The 17,719-nt window shown below is 41.5% G+C and overlaps 1 long non-coding RNA gene across 1 annotated transcript in view; it reads right to left on the reverse strand.

Annotated features, from left to right (window-relative positions):
• Positions 1–6,117: 6,117 nt before the first annotated feature.
• The window catches only part of LOC144381487 (uncharacterized), a 55,266-nt gene continuing 43,664 nt past the window's right edge, over positions 6,118–17,719 (reverse strand). The window contains exon 3 of the long non-coding RNA XR_013446738.1: positions 6,118–6,170. This is a non-coding gene — a long non-coding RNA (uncharacterized LOC144381487). The remainder of the gene's footprint in view (positions 6,171–17,719) is intronic.

The raw sequence follows: 17,719 nt of genomic DNA on the forward strand, positions 1-17,719 counted from the left end.
GGCACTCTGTGTTTGCCACACTCCTCTTTACAAAACTAGGCCCGGTCCCCTGAGGTTAAAGAGTCAAGAGGGCACATGGGGGTGCTACCAAGCAAGCCCCTGGTGCGAGAGCGGGGCGGGCCGGTGGCTTTGTTAAGGGGCCTTCCTCACTGAAGCCGACCTGAGCAAACAGAAGGGTCTGTCTGGAAGCAAACCTGTTTGACCCATATTTGACCCCAATTCACTTGCTACTTGAATTTGTAATAGGCAGATATCTAGCTGTGATTACTGGATTCCACTCAATCTGCCATGAAGCTGTTTTGTAGTAACTACTGCCAAGGGCATCTGAGTCTACAGCCATGCAAATCATGCTGGGATCAAAGTGCTGTGCAGTTGTCGATTTGGTGAGTAAACAAAGGGGCACCAAGAAACACGAAGCACTCCTTTCTACTCCAAAGGTCCACGGAGAATCCAGGAGAGCCTCAAATGCCCTGCACCCGCCACCCCCAGGCTCTCCCAGGTGACCTCAAGACCAGCGGGAATAGTAGCCTCTCTTCCAGGCCGGTTCGTCTCCTTGACTGCATCCATTCCCAGGCAGGTCTGCACACTCAGCAAGAGCCTGGGGTCGTGGAGTCGGACAGCCAGGTCCAGATCCTGGCCCCCTATTTACTTGCTGTATGACTTTGGGCCAGTTCCTTAATTTCTCTCTGCTTCTTCAACTGTAGAATAGGGTTGTGAAAAGTACCTGCCTCCCAGAGTTGTTGTGAAGATCCGATGAATTATTATGTAAAGCATCTAATACCAAACAGTGTCTGGCACATAAATACAATGTACATGTTAGCTACTCAAGGGAAGGAATTTGAAACGGGTCCGAGGGATTGTTGGTAGCCTTCAACTGAATGTTGAGTTTACGAGAATTATTTGATTCTATAGGATGTGCACCTTTGTTTCTCATTGGCTAGGATATTTCACGGCTCTGTAGAGATACAAGTTAATTTGCAGAAAGAGAGAGCTAGGCAAATAATTCTGCCCCAGAAATGTATACTGTGACCCATGGAAGGACAATTGATCATCACCCTGTGGCTATGGGCTTCTATCCATTGGCACACCCCTTTCAGCATTCCTGGTCTGCATTCAATGTGGGCTCTTGAGTTCCCTTTTGAACCAGTTGTAATATCTTACTGCTTTTTTCATTAATCAGTACATCACATAAAATTTGACACGTTTTGATTTTATATTTATTCTTTTATAAAGTTTCTTCTTTAATGCTATCTTCATCTTCCTCACCTCTCCTTTACCTACCCATTCATTCCACAAATATTGTTGCATGACCAGTGTGTACCAGGCTGTGTAGAAGTTGGAATTTGGTATTTCAAAAGCACTAATTGTCTTCTCGTATTTGAGGCATCATTGTTTTCCTAAGGGCTTGGTACTGACCACATTGTTCAGATATAGGCATGCCTCTTGGTGTTCTTCTAACAATCAGAGAAAGCTCTTCTCTTTTTCATTTTCAAAAGGTACAAAGAGTTCAGAAATACACAATGTGTTTCATCGTCATCTCACTTTTCCTACCCTTAGCCTTTTTTTTTTCTTTAAGCAGAGTGCCCATTTTACCAGCCTACCCTGAAGATAACATGTCTACTATGGGCAGGTCTTCTAAAAGTACCAGCTCCTTAGAGAGCATATTGAGAGCATTAAATTGCTTTTAGATAAAAGAGTCATACCAAGGGGTCACTAGTCCATTTGATCTCTTAAAATTTCAAGTATAAAAGTTAAAAGAAAATGCACACTACAGGAAATCCAGTGCCAGCGAACTCTGTTGAAGCTTTGATTCTGTTCTCAACTCAGATTTCACAGTTGAGCTGAAATTAGCCCAAACTTGCCTTTGCCACCCAAGTTCATCAAAATGGGAAAACCAGGGGGGCTGGGGAGAGGGCACGGGCTTGAGGTGAGTCTTTCCACCCCTCACACTCAGCTCTACTCCAAGGCTCTCTTTATGGTTGGCCATCATCTGGAAGAAATCAGCTGGCCTATCAGTCCTCAGACTGGAAGACCGTGGAACGTAGAGGAGACCTGAGGACCCCGGACGCAAACACCGCAGCCTGAGAAAGTTCAGGGGGGACTCTGCTTTCAGATACCACCCGAAAACACATCCTGACCTTCGGGGGACTGCAAACGCTCATCTTGGTGGGGTTAGTTTCAGTCAAAGGCTGGCATGGCACGGCTGCACGAGTGAGGCCCGCCTAAGAAAACAAATACTGGTTACAGGGGGATTTCATGCCGTTAACTGCAGTGGGTGGAGGCTGGAGGGCAGTATTTTTTGAGTTTTATTTGAAAGACTAACTCGGTGTGGTTGTCACGACAGTTGTGTTTGTGGCCAGGCTTGTACTGCTAACAGATGGGCACCTGGCAGCCCTTTCTAATCCAGGCAGACACCACAGGAGGAGTGACCAGGCTCAGTGATCCCAGTGTTAACCTTACACAAACCATCCCCTCCACCCTGTGTAACAGAACATTTTAGGGCTGCTCTGGTCAAGATCCTAGCAGAAATATTCAGCCATTCCTCCCTTTTCATCTCTGTTCGCCCTCTGAGAATTCATTAAAAAAAAATCTTCTGCAGAGAATCACTGCCTTAAAAAAAAAAAGTTAGAAAATAAAAGGGACTATTTTACAAAAAAAAAAAAAAAAAAACCCATCTGCAAATGCCCTCTCCAGCCATCAAGTCACCTGCCGTGTTAGGATCTCCATGAAAGGGAAATAAGGCTAGAGAAGAACTGTGGTAGCAATCTGGCATTTAGGGACATCAGTGTCAGATGAGAACTTAACATCCTAGCATTGGTTTTGGGAGATCAGTTTTAGAGAACTGCTTTGTACTTTAAAAACAAAACAAAAACCTGTGGAGAGCAGCTCAGGATTTCACATCTAGGCACCAAGCTTGCTTTTAAGGAAGCAAAACTTCTTGAACTTTGCTGTATTTTAAAAAACAGAACATTATGACACATGCAGACATACACCCAAACAGACTCAGCCAGCCAGCCGTGGAAATAGAGGAGGGGAACACCCAGGAGCGAAGTTCTGGGAACTTCTGGTACATCCGTATGCAAATCATTTCAGAGAGGCAAAGGCTGAGAGTCCCAGGGCAAGGGATTTCCATTTCTGCGGTGGTCTACCTTCACACCAAGGGACCTGACCACACGCCTCTCTGCTCACATCATTGCATGTCAGGGCAAATCTTCCTTACTGCTCTGTTATCACAAAAGGAAAGTCATCAGGGAACACTGGGTGTACGTTCTCAGTGACTCTCCATGGGCTGATAATAATCGTTCTTTTTTACTTTGCCTTTTTAAAGAGTCTTGTGCAACATGTAGAATGACAATACGAACCATTGGAACAAATAACTTTTCAAATAGTTCCCAAGTACTCCACCTACATTTTCAAAGACCAAAGAGCTGCTCCCAAAGAATTTGGTGAATTTAACTGTTTCTCAAGACGAAACTTGTAAAGGATTTCTCCTTCAGCACAGACAGATGACGTCCTGAGCCAGCTAACCTGCAAATAATGAGATTTCCTGAGAAATCTATCAGTGAGTGTTGTTTTTCACATCAATCACAAAAGAAAAATTATTCTAGCAAAAAGGCCGGGGTGGGGGGGATGGTATCAGAATCAATTACTCTAATGCCACATATGTCTTAAAGTATTTTTAAATATTTGCCAGCAAAAATAAAGACTGAGTTATGGTACGTGAATATTTTACCAAAGTCATCTGTGCATGGTAATTTACCTGCTTCCATATGCTACCTTTCAATGATGCTTCTGATTAATAGAACACAAGACACAGGACAAAGGCCGAGTGGGAGGTGAAGGACCTGCGGTCTCTGACTCGAGGACAGATAGGACAATTGTTGAGGCCTAAATCAATTTTTTTTTAAGTCAGCTTAATGCACAGCATCTCTAGGGAGCCCCAGCTAGGGATCAAGAGGAATGAGGTCAGGTACCTGTGCTCCTGGCTCCCTCCCTGTAAGTGGCACCCGTGGTGGCCCATTCCCAAGACTGAGGCACTCTGGCACTCTTCTCAATATATGCCTCACTACACACAGCCCTTCCCTCCTCCCTTTGTGTCTGCTGTTAATATAGCCCTGCAGTTTCTGGAACCATGTACTTCACAATCCTGCATGCTTTCCCTACACTCTGCCCATGCTTTGTAAATGTCTCTTTATTAAACAGCTTTCAAATTAACTTGACTTGCATGTGCCACCTATCCCCTGCAGGGACCCTGACTTATGCACAATCCTATTTAACACTGATTCTTAACCTGGACCCCATGGACACCCCTAGGGATCCATTGGTAGAAGTCGATTTCAATATAATAGATGACCTTTGTAATCCTCTGTAACTTATGTATTTAAAAACATTGTTCAGGGGTGCCTGGGTGGCTCAGTTGGTTAAGCGACTGCCTTCGGCTCAGGTCATGATCCTGGAGCCCCTGGATCGAGTCCCGCATCGGGCTCCCTGCTCGGCAGGGAGTCTGCTTCTCCCTCTGACCCTCCCCCCTCTCATGTGCTCTCTCTCATTCTCTCTCTCAAATAAATAAATAAATCTTTAAAAAAAATAAAAATAAAAGCATTGTTCAGTAAAAGGGTCCTTAGGCTTCACAGAATTGACAAAGAAGTCTATGGTATTGGGGTACCTGGGTGGCTCAGTCGTTAAGCGTCTGCCTTTGGCTCAGGTCATGATCCCAGGGTCCTGCAATCGAGCCCCGCATCGGGCTTTCTGCTCAGTGGGAAACCTGCTTCTCCCTCTCCTACTCCTCCTGCTTCTATTCCCTCTCTCGCTGTCTCTCTCTGTCAAATAAATAAATAAAATCTTTAAAAAAAAAAGAAGAAGAAGTGTATGGTATTTAAAAAAAAAGGAAAGGGGGGCAACGAAGTGAGGGGACTTTGTTCTCTCAATCGCTCAATACGGGAAGCAGTACGGACTGGAATTCACTGGCACCTGTGGGGAGGGAACAGAAGATTCCTTTGCCCTTCACATGCCTTTCTTCTCAATGTGCCTCTCCGTCACCCCCATTATACCCCAAGACGAGGTTTTCAAGCAGGTTGAAGAGAGGAAGATGTGAGAAGTTAGTTCTACTTCCCTTGAAAGAAGGTCTAGCCATCTCTCTTTACTTAGCTCTGTCTCTGTCTCTCTCCCCTCCCCTCCTCTTCTTCCCCTTCCCCCTTCTCCCTCTTCTCTCTCTCTCCTCTTCTCAAGCATGCAGTGTTTAGTTGAAGAAGAACCAAGTCCCACAAGGAAGCAAGAAGCCTGGCCAGTCTTTATTTCCTTCCTTTAAAATCTTCATTTACTCATCTTTTACTTGACTCAGTTCCTCCAAGGAGCTGGGATACTTCAGGCAGTGTGGCTCTCCTCCTCGGAGAGGCCCAGCCTCTCTTCCTGCTTTTTCAAAGTTCTCTTCCCTAACGTGGCTGAGAAGAATGAGGAAGACAGGCCTGGGAAGCAATACCCTGCTTTCCCCAATCCCTCCCTAGCTAAGAAGGATCTTATCAAGTCTTCTGAGCCATTTTCATTTTCCCATCTGGGCCAAACAGGTCGTGCTCGCTGCTCTCCTCTGGCTTTTCTCTGAGGGAGGTCTCCACCAGCCTTTCCGTGCATTGGCCTGGAAGAAGGGGAGATAAGGCTGGGCTCTGGGGTGGCCATGGACAGATGAGCACTTGTGCACTGTTGTCGTTCATTCAGAGTAACTGCTTAAGATAATCCTCCATGGAATCGTACTGAGCCTGCTAGGATTTTTGGCAGCAGAAGCCATTGTTAACATGAAACATTAAACTCTGTCTTCTTCTGTGTTCAGGGACCTGGTTGGATGGATGTCTGATCAAAGGGAGTGTTCAATGTCTCAGGGCTTTCTTGCCAGATATCACTAAAATATTACACTCATGGTTTTCATCGGTATGAGCCTCTGGTTCAGAATGGTTTCCTTCTATACGGTTAATAAATGATCATTAAATTAATCAAGTAATTAATACCAAGTAAGAAGATGAGCTATAAAATCTATAACAGATAAAGTAAATATAATTGGAAATCAGAGCAAGAGTTTTCACAGACAAGCCGATGTTGATGTGGAAACCACGTAGTATCTCAGGGGTCAGAACAAGATGGTGCAGAGCTGTGAGGAAGATCAGGTAGAGGCTTTTTTCCTAGAAACCAAAGAATAAGAGCAGGTCATATACAAGGTGATGAACTGTCAATTACAAACCAGCATATGACTAAAAACTGAATTTATGGCTACCGTGGGTTTTAAAGAAAAAATATCCAAAAGGTAGAAAAAACTCAGGTGACTTGTATACAAGCCGCAGCTAACTGAAGAAAATAGGGGCGTCTGGGTGGCTCAGTCATTAAGCGTCTGCCTTCGGCTCAGGTCATGATCCCAGGGTCCTGGGATGGAGTCCCATGTCCAGCTCCCTGCTCAGGGGGAGTCTGCTTCTCCCTCTCCCACTCCCCCTGCTTGTATTCCCTCTCTCACTGTGTCTCTCTCTCTGTCAAATAAATAAAATATTAAAAAAAAAAAAAAAAGAAAATAGAAAGACTGAACATTGGACTCCTGGGTGGCTCAGTAGTTGAGCGTCCAACTCTTGATCTCGACTCAGGTCATGATCTCAGGGTCATGAGATCGAGCCCCTGCGTCAGGCTCCAAGCTCAGCATGGAGTCTGCTTGTCCCTCTCCCTCGGGCCCCCACCCCCCCGCCACATGCTCTCTCTCTCTCAAATAAATAAATGAAATCTTAAAAAAAAAGAAAGACTAAACATATACAGGAGAGGATAAGGAAAAATTTGACAGCTGAAGACCAACCAGAAGGAGGAAGAGAAGATATCTAACTGTGTCAAAATATGAAACATTCCAGAGAGCACGGAATGAATCCCACAACCTGGTATTTTCAGGCTCAGTCTGCACGAAGCAAGCAAGCAAATGTATTTTAATTTTTGGACCAAAAATTACTCTTCCTCCTTATCTCTTGCTTACATAGTGCTAAAGTATTTGTTAAAGGTTGAGGATTTTCTATGGACTAACCTACTGCCAATTACAAAAACTTCTGTGAAAAATGCTCCCTTAGTAGTTGGGGAGGAAAACTGTAATTGAACAAATATTTTAATGCAGTTGTTATTAAAAGAAACAGGTTTCTGGGCTGATAAACGAGCACTCCCATTGTTGCGCCTCCGAGAATTATTTTTGAAATAGGAGTTTGTGGTTGGTGAGGAGAGAACCTTATGAGAGGCTCTGTTGTCTCCTCTCTGTGATGGGAAGACAACACAGATCTGCAGAGTTGGCATTTGCTTTGCATTTCCGTCACCCATTCACCCTCTAAATGCCAACTAGGCCACATAAATCTATTTTAGCCTAGGTAACTAACTTAACCTCTCAATATAGCTCAAATCTATAAAAGCAAAACAAAAACAAAAACAAAACAAACTGCCTATTACAAAGTGTGTAATCCTAGATAAATTTTGACTTGCCTGGTTTAGCTTGGTGGACACTTAGGCCTTGGTAATGTTCTCACCTAAACTTGTTTGGGTTAGAAGCTAAAAAAAAAACATCTTCAAGCTTCTTGCCTGAGGTGTTCTTAGGCAATCACTAGATTTAGGGGGGACCCTCAATACTTTAATCCTGAATATGGGTTCCCAAGCCATCATCTGTTCCTTCGAGATACCCACCATTGCAATGCACCTGCTTCCCATATTCCATGGCAATGCCCCTCTCTCCAAAAAGCTGACTGCTGAATTGAAGAAATAAAAAAAAAAAAAAAAAAAAAAAAAGCCAACAAATATAGTAGTAGAGTGATGGCTTTTAACCCCCATCTGCATATTTGAATCTCCTGGGGCACTTTCAAAACCATGTGGCGAGCAAGCCTAGCCTCAGATCTGCACATTCAAAATCTAGAATCGTGAGAGTTCTCCCAGTGCTGCCAACGTGCAGCCACATGGAGGATGGCCGCAGAGGCATATAATCTGTGCAGAAGATGGGTAATTAGGTCAACAAAAACTTTGAGTGCCTACTGGATGCCGCTTAAAATACAGTTGCAAATTTGGGGGAAATGAATGATTAAGAGCCCATTGTAAATTCCATTATTTAATACCTCAAGTATTTTCTTTTGTTAATGTTTACCTGAACAATCATCGAAGTGATCGATGCAATTCAGCCAACTTATGTGGTGGATTTTGGCCCTTCACAATGTGGCATTTATTGAAAATCTAATTCAATAAGAAGCCTTCCACACAGAACCGTGATTTGAGGTCTACAATGACAGCTTCCCACTGAACTGCAGAAATCAGTAAATCCAACATCACTCACTGAAGAGAAACTAAAGGAAATGTTATGCAATTGTACTTACACAGAATTCTTCATAGACCCGGTATGCACTGCAAATGTTTAAAAATCTTTCTCTATTTGTATGTGTATATGACATATTTTCCCCAAGCAAGGATTCATTTTATGCCAATTTTATAAAACCATTTAATATATCATTTCTATCATATTTAATGAAAACAATTACCTCTGCACAGAAGGCATTCAAAAAACAATAAGGTGAAGCATCCTAGTAATAAAAAGCCTGAATAGATATCTAAAATCAATCTGGAATTTAAAAAAGATACTAGCATCCTAGATTTTAAGACTTGTTATACCAGCAGAAAATTTTCAGATCTAACTTAACACAGATGCACGACCACATTGTAAATATCCCAGAGAAAGAACTCCCAGTGAAATTCATGTTCCTGGAAGTAGTCCTGTTTCTCCGGCATATGGAAACCTGTCTAAACACAGAAAGTGACTAAACATACAATCCACAAAGCGATGCTCAGCTCATGGTTTGGGTAAGAAATGTATTTTTTATGCACCTTGGGTTATGTCTCCATGAGGTGGAATTGGGGCCTATTATTTGATTTCTATCGTGTAAAGAGCCAAAGTTACTGAAGATTTGAACCTACAAAAAGCTTTTCATCAGGGCAATGCAAGCCACTTATATATTTGCATATTAGACCTACTTATTCCTAGAAATGTGCTTAGGTTCTTTCAACTTTTATTTCAGCTTTCTACAAGGTTTTCACGTCCCCTCTTTCTATAGACTGCAGACGCCCAACGACTGAGCCACCCAGGCGCCCCAAGAGTATGCAATTTTTAAATGAACCATTATCAGCCTAATTCTCCCCACTAATTTTGGGCAGAGAAATGCTTGTGCTCTCAGGAACATATCTAGAACATAATCCAGACCTGGGAATTATTGGGGTTTTTTCGAAAGATATGAATTTTTATGAGAGTTCTCAGCAAAGAAAAATTAGAAATACAGACTCAGCCAACCCTACCATATTGTGGCTCCTGTAATGTACAAGATCTAACTTAAACCAACAAAGATTTTACTCTGATCATGGAAGCGCCTGCAGAACCTTGATCCACGGGTTCATTAATGCTCCCTGGTGGACATCAGCTTCAATTAGGTATTTAGCTGAAATGGGTTAGGGAGAAATTGTGCAGGTACAGAAGACTTTAGCAAGTCAGAAAAAGCTTTTTAAAAAGAAAACTTACGTCAAAACACCTTTATGTATAATACCCATCACTGGGCTAACCCTTCCCCCCACCACCTTCCCCTCTAAAACCCTCAGTTTGTTTCTCGGGAGTCCATAGTCTCTCATGGTTCATCTCTCCCTCTGATTTCCCCCCCATCATTTTCCCCTTCCTTCTCCTAATGTCCTCCATGCTATTCCTTATGTTCCACAAATAAGAGAAACCATATGATAATTGACTTTCTCTGCTTGACTTATTTCACTTAGCATAATCTCCTCCAGTCCCATCCATGTTGATGTAGAAGTTGGGTATTCATCCTTTTTGATGGCTGCATAATAAATATTCCATTGTATATATGCACTACATCTTCTTTATCCATTCATCTGTTGAAGGGCATCTCGGCTCTTTCCAGAGTTTGGCTATTGCGGACATTGCTGCTACGAACATTGGGGTGCATGTGCCCCTTCTTTTCACTACATCTGTGTCTTTGGAGTAAATACCCAGTAGTGCATACGAAAACAATGAATCGTGGATCACTACAACAAAAACTAGTGATGTATTGTATGGTGACTAACATAACATAATAAAATTAAATTAAAAAAAAAAAACACCTTTATGGAAACTTCTCTTAATCTCAAGCAATGAACAAAATATTTATCTTTTGTGAAAATATGTGAATAACCAACCAACTTGATGGAGAATAGGTGAGTTCCCCATAAAATCTATTCCTTTTGGTACCACTTACAGATCAAAGGTGATCCAAAATGGGCTCTATTTTATATGTATTTTTATGTAAAGTAAGTGTTTAAACTGTAACTCTCAAACCAACAGGCAGTAATCCAATATCTACTGCTCTTGGAAGAACAGAGATATTTTGATGCTTACAGCAGCTTTTACCCATATTTTAAGAGACTACAGTGTGTCCAATAAATGTGCGCTGTATATAATGCTTTCCTTGACACATACTGCATACTATGAGGGTTAACAATGCAGTCTGTCAAGCAATATAAAATAATTTTACATGATTTTATCCAGAGAGAAATACAAATGTATCAAATTGCTTTTTAGAAAAATGAAGGAATAAAATCAAATAAACATGGTGGTATGTTCTCAATATTTCAAACGCCTAAAAAGAACCTTCTTAGAAAACACATCTCAAGCTCACAGGATGAGGATTCAAGAGTTGCTGGACCTCTTAACTCCCTTCAGATAAGTAACTAGTCCATTTGAAAAAGTAAAACTGCCGAAAGAAGGATCCCCTCAGCGTCAAGCTTGCTAAGTGAACTGTTGAAATTTCCCCATCTCAGCAGACTTCTTTCTATAAAGGTCAGTAATCAGACTGCTGGCTGTGAATGCAGACTGAGGAAGTGTCGAGCACTGAGAAACAAGCTAGAATTTGCAGACACATACTCACACCCAGATCACTTTACCAAATATAGCTTACGATCATCTCAGCTCTGCCTCTACTTTTTCTATTCCTTTACTTTTTGTTTGGCTTTTCAAGACAAAAAGCAACTAGCTATGTTCCTGGATTTTCTGGCACTTTTTTTGATGGAATACCTGTAAAGAAATGAATAAGCATTTTATTTTTGTCTGAAAGGTTTTCATTAACACTCCCCTTCCCTCCCCCAATACACGCACATACACACACACACACACACACACACACACACACAGATGTGCTTTTTTTTGCTCCCATGTAAGTTGCTCTAATCAATATGCAGCATTGTTCCATCTCTGTTTTCCTGTTCGGGCTCCATGTTCTTGTGCGCCACCACTCCTGGCCACTTTCCTTTTCTCTTCTATTCTCTCCGACAGCTGGGCAGACATCCAAGATCTTTGCCATTTTAGTGGCTCAAGGAGTCTACCAGATAGTGTTCAGACTAGAGGGATGACCTCACAAGGAATTTATTTTTCCTTTTGGGTCTAAGTTTTGTGAGTTGGACACAGGACTGATGTATTTTCTAATTCAAGCCAATGGAAATGGAGTGACTGAACCAGAGTTGAAGTCTCTGACAGCTTTCTGTAGCTCCAGAGAACCCGTTCGGGGGTGGGGGGGGGAGTTTAAAGTGGAATCAGTCTTCATCTGAAAATGCGACAGGAATTCTACTCGGCATACCTACCCTGAACATGCTAACACAACAAGTAAAACCTTAAACACACCAAAGTCAATAAATTCGAAATTATGGTTTTCACAGCAACCATAACTCATGTGTCAGTAGCATTTTCCATTCCTGCAATAGGCGTTAGGTTTACCAGTCCAATGCAAATGCGCAGTGTAGCCAAGTTAGCTACTGAGTTCCCTGACATTTCTTGACATGGAACCAGTCAGACCCATCATTATACTCCATTTAAACGGCACTTGTCAAGTTACTGGCCAAAAAGACTCCACCATTCGTATTACCTTGACTGAAAAGAAGTACAAACCTACAATGCTAACCTCCCCTGGGTAAACCAGGGACCCAAGGATTCAGAATTCCCCAACTCACATACCCACATGGTTTCCAACCCCCACGTGTGGTTTGAGTTTTCTCAGTAAACATGTGGAAAAGCTGAAGTACCAGTGGCATGTTAGGATATTTGAGGTAGTTAAGATGACTTGTTTATAGATCTTTGAAATTTTATGGACTTTCCAGGTATCATCTCAAGCACTGAATTGAGTTTCACCAGAAACATCAAATATCAGTATTAGGAAAGTTCACAGTTTGTAGCCTGATACTTTAACTGCTTAGTAAATATTATAGTCTTTTTTTATCAGTGGTGAGTTGGTAACTGATAACATTTTCAATGAGCTCTGAAGTTTCTTTGTAAGAGTGCACCATCTCAAGCCTAGATACTGAGTTCTACCTGACTGTAGTAAAGGTAACCCTATCTCCAGTGAATATAGCTTTTGTCTCCGCCCTGCCCCCATGAAGTAGCAACAAAGTTATAAACTAACTTTGGAATTCCTCTCTTCTAAGCCCTGGCTCTATCCCAGGCCCATTCTACAGGTGGGTTGGCTAAGACAGTGAGAGCAATGATCCCATGGGACTAATGCCTGTGCGTAAGCCTGGCAGCCTTGCATCTTTGAACTGAGCAGAAAAGGCACCCCTCCAACAAACCACGTAGAAAAAAAGGTGTCCCCATTGGACATTCCAATTTAAGATACTCCTCCCCGATGACGCTGCCTCTTGCCACAGCGCAAGGCTGTGTAAGTGCAGCCGGTAAACCGTGGGTTGATCCCAGGAGTCAGGCACTCTTGCACCGGACATTGCCTCAACAGCCAAACACAGCGACAGCGCTTAGAGAAAACCTGCTCCGGCCAAGCTGCATAGGTGCTCTAACATAGCTCAAAGTTTGGAATCAATCAATCATGTCCAGGCGCAAACTTGGTCTATAGTTTATGACTCTATCACCTGGAGAACATCTCCTTATCTCTCTACACCTTGATCCCCTCAGTATGTAAAACTGACATAATGATAACACCTCACAACTATAAATTAATAGATGAAAAGTCCTTAGCACACATTGTGTTCAATTCTCTGCAGTCTCCTGGAGCAGTTCTGGTTTAGGGTCAGGGAGCTGAGGTTCTGCCTTTCACTGTAGCCCTAACAAATGTGTGACCTTGAAAATTGTCTCATTATAGGGGCGCCTGAGTGGCTCAGTTGTTAAAGCATTTGCCTTCGGCTCAGGTCATGATCCTGGAGTCCCGGAATCGAGTTCCACATTGGGCTCCCTGCTCAGCACAGAGTCTGCTTCTCACTCTGACCCTCTCATGCTCTCTCTCTCTCATGCTCTCTCTCTCAAATGAATAAATAAAATCTTTTTAAAAAATTGCCTCATTATACTTTAATTCCTTAACCTTTACCTCGTGGGAATATTGAAATAATTATAAGTGAAAAGACTTGCAAAATAATTTTTTATACCACTGTGTTATCTTTGAAAGTAATTACATACATCTAAAGTTTTAAGGTGAGAAAAACCATAAATAGGATTAGAAAATGGGTTTACTCAAAGAGAGCAGGAAATAATCAGGGGAAATGATAATGGTACTCTTTCAAGAAGGAATAGTCTAGCTCATTTAGGCCAGGGTAGCAGTTTCTTAAAACAAAAATAACACTGCTGAGGCAATTGACCGCAATTAGCTGACTGGATTTCATATCTGTTCCACTATGCTGGAGAGAAAGTTCTCACTAAAATAGCTGATAAGTATTACTGCTATCCCAGGTGTGTTTTGTGCTTGACTTTGTAAGAGTTTTCGCAGGATTCTTTCATGGCTGCTATAAAGCCTTCCCAATGAAAACAGCAAGATATCAAAGGATTTCACATACAGAGAAGAATGCTCTAGAAACATGGCCATGATCCTTGGTTGGGATAAACATTTTACAATGGGCGTTTTTATTTGAGAGTAGAAATAGTCGAGGGTCTCCAAAATTTCTGACTCACACTAAAAGAGAATAAAAGAGTCCTAAAATTACCCTTCCTTTCTGTTATGAGTTCATAGAAACTTCAAAAAAGAGAGAGATGCCTTTTGTTCATTACCCCTACCCTGATTCATTTCACAGGCTTGAGACAGTGCTACTTATTTTAGGCCTCTCCAATCAATAACAATTATACAAAACACCTTCTCCCGTTTTCTCCTCCACCCTGAGATAGATTCGAAGACAGATTGAAAATGGGATAAGAGAGGCTGGCCTCAGAGCCAAGTCAGGATCACTGAAGCAACCTGAATGTCTGGTGCAATGTCAGCCCGTTTACAGAGCAATATATACACCTAGTGCATATCTCCGGTGGCCCAGACGAGTGATAAAGTCCCAGTGCCACCTTCTCTGACCTTCCCAGACCGGAGGGGTTCAAGGGTCAAAAATCTGTAGCTGCCTTACTGATAAAGTAGGCCAGGTTATCCATTTAAAATGTCACAGAAAATAAATGGGATTCTTTTCAATATGTCACCATCAGCATTAAGTTTATATCATCAAAATATTTCAGCATTTTACTGACTGGCTTTGGAACGTGTTTTATGTCTGGAAATTAATTTTTTTTTTTTTGCTTTCAACAAACTTTTGAGTATTCGCATTGTCTGGCAGAGCATTAAGTATTATAGAAGGGGCGAATAATAAGGATAATTACTGTTAAATAGTAACACTCTGAGGGCTACAAGTACAAAGGGAAAGAGTTTTTAAAAAAGCAGTTCTGTTCTCAGCTGCTCACAGTATTGTTACAGAACTTAAAATGTGTAAAAACAACATATTATGTTAAGTACTATAATAAAGGTAGAAGCCAAGTTTTGTGTGTGTTCCAAAGTAGAAAGCAATAAACTCCCTAGGGGTTCAGGCAGGACTTTACATTAGAAGTGACACGCGACTATATTCATTTGTAGAGACAGAAAAAGAATTATTGCAATATGATTTATAACAGAAATATATATTTGGTCTTTCAGAGGATTAAAATATATTTCTCACATGTATTTGGTCATCATCCATGGTTCCTCACGAGCAACTCCCCAAAAACTTGGAATTTTCTAAGTATTGATGTCACAAAGGTGTCTTTTGTTATGAGGTGACTTTTGTCCCCCACCTGAGGATGGAGGTGGGTTGCCAGGAGAACCAACCATGTGATTAGAGGGTTGGAACTTTCAGTCCCATCCCCCAACCTCCAGGAAGGGGAGAGGGCCCGGGGGTTGATTAAATCACCAATGGTCAATGATTCAATCCACCAAGACTATGTAATGAAGCCTCCATAAAAACCCAAGAGGTCAGGCTTGGGAGAGCTTCCAGGTTGGTGACCATGTGGATGTTCCGGGAGGGTGGTATGCCTGGAGAGGACACCACACCTTTTCCCTACACCTTGCCCTGTGCAGCTCTTCCATCTGGCTGTTCCTGAGTTATATCTTTTTATAAAAACAGGTGATCTAGTAAGTTAATTGTTTCTCCGAGTTCTGCAAGCTGCTCTAGCAAATTAACCAAACCTAAGGAGGGGGTCATGAGAGCTTCTGATTTATAGCCAATGGGTCACAAGTGCAGGTAACAATCAGGTTTTATGACTGGTGTCTGAAGTCCAAGGAGGGGGATCTTGGGAACCTCCAAAGTAGAGCCAATTGGTCAGAAGCACACATTGTCAACCTAAATCTTTTTTTTAGGTAAACTGAGGCAAAATCAAATTACCAAAAGTGGACTTTATTGAAGAATAGCAGTGAAATTGCAATTTGAGAAATGCATGCTGCCGCATGCTGCAGGCAAATCCTTCTAGGGTTTGGGGTGGGCTGTATTTACAGGCAAGGAAAGTAAAGAGGGGGAAGTCCAGCCCAATTCCAAGCAGTAAGCTCATCAGCTGGAGGAGGGGGAGAAATTCTTGGCAGATGTTCATTGGTCAGGAGATAAGTCTTGGTCTATAATTCAGGCATTTATGGAAAATCAGTCTCTCACTTCTTAAGTTTCTGTTCTTCTGAGGGTACATGCATGACATTCTCCATGTTATGTCCTCTGGTTCCCTTGTAGATTGAAATCTTTTCACAAGGTAATAACCTGGGCTTGCAACTGGCATCTGAAAGAGGCATTGGGCAGTCTTATGGGACCCTGCCCCCAACCTGGGGAATCTGATGCTGTCTCCAGGCAGATAGTGTCAGAATTGAGTTGAATTGTAGGACATCCAGGTGTCAGAGAGAATGGCTTGTTGTGGGGGGAAACCTCCACACATTGGGTGACCAGGGCATCAGAAGTGAAAAGTTCTGTGTGAGCAGCACAGGAGACTCACAGGTTGAGAAATACAGTAGGGAAGAACAGGGTTTCTCCTTACTTAGGACAGAAAAGGCCGAGGTTTTTTTTCTGTACAATTATACACCATTACCAAGTGGGTTTGTTTCTTTTTTCAGGTATGGAAGACTGGTTCAACATTTAAAAATCAATTAACATAATACATCATGTCAGTGGACTAAAGAAGAAAAATCATGTGATTATATAGATAGATGCAGAAAAAGCATTTGATAAAATCCAACAGTGATTCATGGTAAAATTTGTCAGAAAACTAGGAAGAAAGAGTAACTTCCCCAACTTGTTAAAGAACAATTACAAAATACTCAACTGACTTAACATACTTAATTGTGAAAAAATAAATGGATGTTTCACCCTTCAAAGCAGGAACAAGACAAAGATGCCCCCTCTCTCCACTCCTATTCAACATTGTACTGGAAATCCTAGTTAGTGCAATAAGACAAACAAAAGGAAATAAAAGGTATACAGATTGAAAAGGAGGAAATAAATTTTTCTTTGTTCACAGAGGAGATGACTCTGTATGTAGAAAATCCCAAAGATTTGACAAAAATAAATAAATAACTCCTAGATTATAGCAGGGTCATAGGATACAAGGTTAATACACAAAAGCAAATTGTTTTCCACATACCAGTAATAAACAATTGGAATTTGAAATTAAAAACACAGTATAATTTACATTAGCACCAAAAAAACCCTGAAATGCTTAGATATAAATCTAACAAAATACATACAGGATCTATATGCAGAAAACTACAAAAGTCTGATGAAAGAAATTAAAGGAATTCTAAATAAACAGAGAGATATTCCATGTACATGGATAGGGAGCCTCAATGTTGTCGAAGTCTCAGTTCTTCCCATCTCGAGCTATCAATTCAATGCAACCCCCATCAAAATCTCAGCAAGCTATTTTTGCAGAAGTTAACAAACTGACTCTAAATTGTATATGGAAAAACAAAAGACCCAGGATAGCAAACAAAATACTGAAGACAAGCAAACTTGAGGTTTTGCACTACCCAACATCAAGACTTACTATACAGTTATAATAAATAAGGCAGGATGGCATTGGCAACAGAATAGGCATAGATCTGTTTACAAAGGAGGAAAGGCAATTCAATGTCTTTCAGTTAACAGTGCTGGAACAACTGGACATTCATATGTGAAAAAGAACTGATAGAAGATAACGTGGGAGAAAATCTAGATCTTGGGTCTAGCAGTGAGCTTTTAGAGACACCAAAAGCATGAGGCATAATAGGGAAACATACACAAGGTGGACTTTATTAAAATTAAAGACTTCTCTGCAAAAGACACTGCTGAGAGAATAAAAAGAAAAGTCACAGACTAGGGGATGATATTTGAAAACCACGTACCTGTAAAAGACTTGTATCCAAAGTATATGCTTAAGACTTGATTATAAGAGAACAAACAAACCAAAGATTGGGCA

Source organism: Halichoerus grypus, chromosome 4 (assembly GCF_964656455.1).
Source record: "Halichoerus grypus chromosome 4, mHalGry1.hap1.1, whole genome shotgun sequence".
Classification (NCBI taxonomy): Eukaryota; Metazoa; Chordata; class Mammalia; order Carnivora; family Phocidae; genus Halichoerus; species Halichoerus grypus.